The following is an 8,155-nucleotide window of genomic DNA, read 5'->3' as shown; positions in this document are numbered from 1 at the left end:
GACCTAGTCTCACTCACCAGCAGAAACAACTAGATAGGGTGGGTCTGGGTGGCATGCTCGTCGGATGGGTCAGTGTGGACTTGATGGGATGAATGGCCTGCTTCCACGCTGTAGTGATTCTATGATTTACCGCAGTTGTGTTTGCCATGGACCGCAGCACCAGAACTTCCCACCTTCTGCAAATCGAAAGACAAGTCCCACCCTGCCCTCTTGTACGTAGGTTATCAAACTGCTTAATAATTTCCAGTGAATCAAGCCCACGCCTCCCGCTGCTGCCAGTAGCCTTTACAAAGCTGATGAGACAATGCTATACCTGCAGTACTGAAAATCATAAGGCTTCTAACGATACCAGTTACTGATTCACCACTCCCACTGATGGACAGCATTGGAAATACAATGTTGGAGGCTGAAAGGAATGAGCAGTTTAAAACAAAAACTCACCTAACCCTTCATTAGGCTTCTTGCTCAGCACACTTTACTTAAATCACTTCAACTCCACATTGCAACAAATTCCCACTTTCCACCAATATCCTGAATGTCCTCACTCACTCAGTTGCTGTCTCACAAATGAAAGATTTCATTGTAGCTTCTGCTCCCAGTAAGGACAAAACATCTTTGAAAGCTGCTTTGAAAGTCCAGTCTTCACAATGACACTTCTGCTTTCCTTCAGTCCAAATTGTCCGTGCTGAACAGATATCCCAAATTAACATGGTGCTCATTTGTCAGCACATAACCCATATCCCTCTCAATTCTCCCTATTACCAGATGCCTTTTAACATGCTTTAATTAACCAGCCTCCACCACTTCCTCTGGCAGCTCATTCCATACACACAACACCCTCTGTGTGAGAAAGGTGCCTGTAAAGTTCCTTTTAAATATTTCCCCTCTTACATCACACCTATGCCCTCTAGTTTTGGACTCCCCACTCTGGGGAAAAGATTTTGGCTGTTCACCCTATCCATGCTCCTTATGAACTTCTATAAAGTCATCCCTCAGCCCCCAATGATCCAGAGTAAACAGCCCCGGCCTATTCAGCCTCTCCATATAGATCAAACCCTCCAACTCTTGCAAGAGCCTTGTAAATCTTTTCCAAATCCTTGCAAAGGTTCGTAACACTTTTCCTGTAGCAGAGAAACCAGAACCGAACACAGTATTCCAAAAGTGGCCTAATCAATGTCCTGTACAGCCGCAACATGACCTCCCAACATCTGTATTGAAATGCACTGACCTATAAAAGCAAATATACCAAAAACCTTCTTTGCTATCCTGCCTACCTGCGACTCCACTATGAACCAACAATCCAAGGTATGTTTATTCAACAACACTCCCCATTAAATGTGTAGATCCTGCCCTGATCTGCCTTTCCAAAATCCATATTTCAAAATGGGGTTGAGAAACGTATAAGCCGTGATTGAATGGTGGAGCAGATCTGATGGGCTAAATGGCTTAATTTCTGCACCAATGTCATATGGTCTCTTGCTGTCCTGGACACAGTGAGAGAATTGGAAGCAGGAATAGGTCATTTGTCTTTCCAGCTGGCACCAGTATTGAACAGTTCATAACTGGATATAAATATACCTGCATCTAGATGGAAAGGCTGGGTCTTTTTTCACTGGAGCATCAGAGGTTGAGAGGTGACCGTAGAGAGGATTATAAAATCATGAGAGGTATAGATGAGGTGAACGGCAGGTATTCTTTCCCTAGTGTGGGTGGTTCAAGATGAGGGAGCAAATTTTGAAGGTGAAGAAAGAAATATTTTAAAAAGAAATGAGGGGCACCTTTTTTTAAAAAGATAAAGAGTCGTTCGTGTAAGGAATCAATGTCCAGAGGAGTTGCTGGATGCAGGTACAGTTACAATGTTTAAAAGACATTTGGATAAGTCCATGAATAGGAAAGGTTCGGAGGGATATGGGACAATCACCTGGCAGGTGGGACCAGTTTAGTTTCAGAACACCGTCAGCATGGACTAGTTCGATTGAATGGTCTGTTTCTGTGCTGTATGACTCTGTAACTGTTCTGTACTGGTCTTAAAACCATTTTCTTGCCTTCTCCCATAACTTCTTTGTTCTTCAAAGTCACATGAACTCAGCCTTGAATACATTCAATAACCGACCTAACTGCAGGAAGACATCCCCACTTCTGAACTCAATTCCTCTTGCTGATATACCACTTGCTTTGCTCATTGCTTGCTGCACTTTCTGACAATTGGCAATGACTGGTGTAGAAGGACAGTAAGGCCCCTTTGTCTATCCACACATCACTCCTGATGAAGGGCTTGTGCCCGAAACGTCGACTCTCCTCCTCCTCAGTTGCTGCCTGACCGACTGTGGTTTTCCAGCGCCACAATATTCAACTCTGAACTCCAGCATCTCACTTTCGCCACATCTCAACATATCACCATTTAAACAATGCACCTCCTTTCTGCTATTTTTTCACACTACAAAGGCTATAACTTCACATTGTGATATTGCATTTTCCATGTGTTTGCAAGTTGACACACAGAACTGGATCAACTTTTCCAGAGTCTGGCCCCTCCCTCGGTTCACTCTTGAACCCCAGAATGAAAAAGTGGTGAGAGAAACACTGTTGTACTCACAAATGTTAGACAGAGGAAGGAAGTTACAGTCTGGGGTGAAGTTTAACCTTATGCAGAGAGAAGAGAACAGCAGCAGCTTCACAGTTCATGGTCCAACCTCTGCATTTCCACAATGGCCGGCTCTGATTGGCAGGAGGACCAGACTCCTTCCGGTCCTCCAAGTTTCTCCATTGCTCCATGGAAAGGAGCTCGCTCGCCGTTTCTGTGGACACCCAAGAGTATACGCAGTGCTTGCTGACACTGGCGGTCATGCGCAGTGCTTGCTGACACCATGGAGCATGCTCAGTGTGCAGGAATTTGTTACAAATTTTAAAGTTAAAAATCACAAAGCACCTGGTGATAGTCCAACAGACTTATTTGGAAGCACTAGCTTTCGGAGCCCTGCTCCTTCATCAGCTGATTGTAGAGTATAACATCGTAAGACACAGAATTTATGATCTTACGATCTTATATTCCACAACCACCTGATGAAGTAGCAGCGCTCCGAAAGCTAGTGCTTCCAAACAAGCCGATTGGTCTGTAACCTGGTGTCGTGTGGTTTTTAACTTCGTACACCTTAGTCCAACACGGGCACCTCCCGATCATGACAAATATTAAGCGTCCAAATGCTGGAAAATTAGGATTTTATTTCTTTTGCATTTTGTCTGGTTGCTCAACGTTTCTGTCTTTTCCCTAGGTAAGAGGTATTCCAAAACTAGAGGGTAAAGGTTTAGGGCGTGGGGGAAAGATTTTAAAAGATCTAAAAGACTAGGAATAGAACATTCACCCCTTACTGGGCGAAAGTGAGGACTGCAGATGCTGGAGATTAGGGTCGAGAGTGTGGTGCTGGAAAAGCACAGCAGGTCAGGGAGCATCCGAGGAGCAGTAGACTCAACGTTTCGGGCAAAACCCTTCGTCAGGAAATAGCCATGGGGAACTGCAGGGCTGTAGCCGAAACGAGTGAGTCTCAGTGGGATGCTGTTGGGAAGGTCGGTGTGAATGGCCTGTAGAGATGATATGGTTCCACTGCCTTAGCCACGCGTATTTTGAGAAATGTGGGAGGAGTGGGTTCCAGTTCGTGGGACACTGACACGAGTCCTGGAGAAGGTGGCATTTGTGCTGTCTCTTTCTTCACATTCTGCCCCCCTGTCCATTTTCTCCCCATCCACTGCCCCCTGCCTATTCTCTCTCCTCATACTGCACCCTCTATTCTCTCCCCCAAACCTCTGAACCCCAGTCTGTTCCCCTGTCCATTTTCCTCCCTTCTCCGCCACCACCAGCGACCCCTTCACCCACCCCCCCACCCCCACAATCGTCCTTTCTCGTGCCTCAGCCCTCTTTGATCGCTGTATGAAGTTTTTCTCAGGGAAGAGAGAGAATGGATGGTGATGACTTTATCTGGGAAACACGGCATGTGAGAAATAGCTGATTTTTAAAATTGAGAATAACTAAAACCAAATATTCAGAAACTTCGTTACAGTCGGGAAGAATGTTATTTTTTTTCAAAAAAAAGCTGCACAAATCTTTCTGAAACTTGCATTGATGTATGTGCAGTTAGGCCACAACAAAGGACAGGCTGTAAGGAGTGAATGAGTGAATAAAAGACAAGTTCAACCTTGCCCTCGAGGAGAAAGTGAAAACTGCTGATGCTGGCGATCAGAGTCGAGAGTGTGGTGTTGGAAAAGCACAGCAGGTCAGGCAGCATCCAAGGAGCAGGAGAATCGACGTTTCGTGCATAAGCACTTGGCACTCGGCCATCGCTCCTTCAACCCCCATGTGATGGCGCGTGAACTCACTGGTGCCTCCGCAGGTGGGAGGAGCAGGTGAATCCCTTCTGGCACATACAGCAGGTGAATGGCCTCCAGGGTGGACCCGCTGGTGGGTCAGCAGTGCAGCTGACTGAGTGAAACCCCTCCCGCACATGGGGCACGTGAATGGCTTCTCTCCCTTGTGGACTCACTCATGCGTCTGCAGATGGCAGATCCGACTGAAGCCCTTCCGACACACTGAGCAGGTGAATGGACTCACCCGCTGTGAATGCGTCTGTGGGTTTCCAGCAAGGATGGGAAAGGGAATCCATTCCCACAGACCCCACATTTCCAACGTTTCCCCTTTGGAGGGAGCTTTCCTTGTGTTGCTCTGGGATTGAAATTACAAATAGAACGGGTACATAGTCTTTCTCACCTTGAGGCGTGAGACTTTGATTCCTCCAAGCTGAGTAAATGGTTTGAAGCACTTTTCACAGTCAGCGCACTGAATCTCCCTCACTCGGTGTCTCAGTATTCTTCCTGCCACAGGACTGTCCAAAATCTCTCAAACAAACAAAAGCAAACATGCCTTCTTGATTGAAATGGCTGCTGATATTCAAGTCCCAATGAATCAAGTGGCTCTGTCAGAAGTTGTTGTATCATTTGCTGTAAGATTTCTTTCTGCACGTCTTCTTGCAAAGAAAAATCACAAAACAAGTGATCACTGTCAGTACAGTTAATGAACATAACATTGGTGTCAATTCCTGTAGATTGCGAGATGTCTGCTAATCACATATTATCCAGGCCACAGAAACCTGAAAACCCTCATGCAGCCAGATCGGCTTAGCTGTGCATGGAGGAAAACTTCATTTCAGTGACAATAACATGGAACAAACTGCCTACAAAGATGCTGGAAATGGAGCTGAATCAAGGATATGAAAATGAAATGTTAAGGCTGCTTGAGAAAAGAAAGGCAGTAAAATTGCTGAATGACTTCCTGCTGACCTATTAAATAAAAAATTATGACAAAAAAAGGACGTAACTCCATTACTACATGAGAAGGTGAATAATAATTACAAAGAAACTTTTACAACAGTCAACAATATCAGATATACACCATATAGAACAAAGAAAGTTTACAGCCCAGGAACAGGCCCTTCAAGCTTGAGCCGATCCAAATGTACTGTCGAAATCTGTCGGTCAATCCCTCGACTCCCCACCCACTCATGCATTTACCCAGACGCATTTTAAATGAATCTACCATGCCTGCCTCTCCTACATCTGCTGGCAACGCGTTCCAAACGCCCACCACCCTCTGTGTGAAGTAAAGCACGTATTCTCTTTGAATAAGTGTTGCCCTTGCCGCGTTCATAAACTGCTTTTTGAGAGGCTTGACTGGCCGTTTGCGCACAAGGCAGAGTAAGAAACAAGGGCTCATTCGGGATTTGAACCCGGGATCTCTCGCATACCCACGCACCAGAAAGCCCGAAGCGAAAATCATACCCCTAGACCAACGAGCCACAGGCACAGGGCAACCTCCATTTTTTGAGCAATGTGCCAATCCCTTAAATGCTGCTCAGTTCCTTGAGAATCTCACCTTTTCGAAGTGAACATGAGGAAAGGAGCAATCCTTTTCTAGGGTGCAAACTGTATACGTGCCAAACTGAGGGAATACACAAGGAAAATAGCTTTAAGAGAGATAGAAAGTATTTGAGCACCTTTGGAGTGTCTGCTCCCTCCCTGGATTCACTCCAGTTGCTACAAGTGAACAGTGTTTCACCCACACCTACCTCCCCTTCCCCCTCGCTGCTGGAGGATGGTATATGGAAAGGGGGAGACATTGCTTTACTCCCAGATGTTGCCCAGAGGGAGGGAGTTTCACTCTGAAACTGACAGGGCTGCATCCGCATTGTGACGTCAACAATGGAGGGCGGGCCGGACAGCTGTCCTGCAGTTAAGGCACGTGTGGAGGGGAGGGCACTTTGCAAATCCCACTCTCCTCCAAGTCTATGCAGTTTGAGTTCAAGCAAAGCAAGGGGTTTAAATATACTATAGAAAACCTCCTTTGTGCCGTGGGAAATCTCCGGCCGCAGTGTTACAGATTTAAAGTAACAGAAGCAGGAGTAGACCATTTGGTCAAGCCTGCTCCGTCATTCATTAAGATCACAGCTCCACCAACCTGGATTATCCCGACTACCCTTAATTCCCCTACCATGCAAAAACCGATCCAACTGCGTCTTCAATAAACTTCATGAAGCTGTCTCAACTGCTCTCTTGGGCAGAGAATCCCATGGAGTCTCACAGAGTGACACAGATGTACAACACGGAAACAGACCCTTCGGTCCAGCTCATCCATGCAGCCCAGATATCCTAACCTAATCTAGTCCCATTTGCCAGCACTTGGCCCAAATCCCCAAAAAACCTTCCTACCCTCCAACCTCCAACCCTGGCAACATCCCTGTAAATCTTTTCTGCACCTTTTCTAGTTTCACAACATCTTTCCGATAGGAAGCAGACCAAAATTACATGCAATATTCCAAACGTGGCCTGACCAATGTTCTGTACAGTGGCAACATGAGCTCCCAACATCTATCCTCGATGCTCTGACCAACAAAGGAAAGCACACCAAACGCCTTCTTTACTATCCAATCTGCCTGCGTCTCTACTTTTGAGGAACTATCAACCTGAACTCCAAGGTCTCTTTGTTCAGCAACACTTCCAAGGAACTTACCATTAAGTGTAAAAGTCATGCTCTGATTTGATTTTCCAAAATGCAGCACCTCATATTTATCTACATTAACCTCCAACTGCCATTCCTCAGCCCATTGGCCCATCTGATCAATGTCCCGTTGTGATCTGAGGTAACCTTCTTTACTGTCCACTACACCTCCAATTTTGGTGTCATCTACAAACTTGCTAACTATACCTCCTCCATTTACATACAAATCATTTATATAAATGACAAAAAGTAGCGGACCCAGCATCAATCCTTGTGACACACCATTGGTCACAGGCCTTCAGTCTGAAAAGCAACCCTCCGCCTTCTAGCCAGTTCTGTAGCCAAATGGCTAGTTGTCCCTGCATGCCGTGAGATTAAACCTTGCTCACCAGTCTCCCATGAGGAACCTTGATGATCGCCTTCCTGAAGTCCATATAGATCACGTCCATCGCTCTGCCCTCATCAATCCACTTTGTTACTTCTTCAAAAAACCCAATCATGTTCATAAGACATGATTTCCCAGGCATAAAGCCATGCTGACTATCCTTAATCAATTCTTGCCTTTCCAAATACATGTAAATCCTGTCTCTTAGGATTCTCTCCAAAACCTTGCCCATCACGGATGTCAGGTTCACTGGTCTATAGTTCCCTGGCTTTTCCTTACCACCTTTCTTAAATAGTGGCACCACATTAGCCACTCTCTAGCCTTCCGGCACCTCACCTGTGACTATTGATGATACAAATATCTCAGTAAGAGGCCCAGCAATCGCTTCCCCAGTTTCCCACAGAGTTCTCGGGTACGCCTGATCAGGTCCTTGGGATTTATCCACTTTTATGCATATCAAGATATCCAGCAATTTCTCATCTGTAATATTTTTTTCAACATGTCACCATCTACTTTCTCACATTCTATATCTTCCATGCCCTTCTCCACAGTAAACACTGATGCACAATATCCGTTCAGTATCTCGACCCCACCCCCCACCCCCCCCCACCCCCGCCCCCCATCTACTGCAGCTCCACACAAAGGCCGCCTTGCAGATCTTTGAGGGGCCCTATTCTCTCCCTTGTTATCCTTTTGTCCTTAATGTATTTATAAAAACCCTTTGGGTT

This window comes from Chiloscyllium plagiosum, unplaced genomic scaffold (genome assembly GCF_037043375.1).
Source record: "Chiloscyllium plagiosum isolate Xiang-an unplaced genomic scaffold, Cpla_swu_hap1 HiC_scaffold_27, whole genome shotgun sequence".
In the NCBI taxonomy this organism is placed as follows: domain Eukaryota; kingdom Metazoa; phylum Chordata; class Chondrichthyes; order Orectolobiformes; family Hemiscylliidae; genus Chiloscyllium; species Chiloscyllium plagiosum.
Note: the sequence above shows the minus strand (reverse complement) of the source record.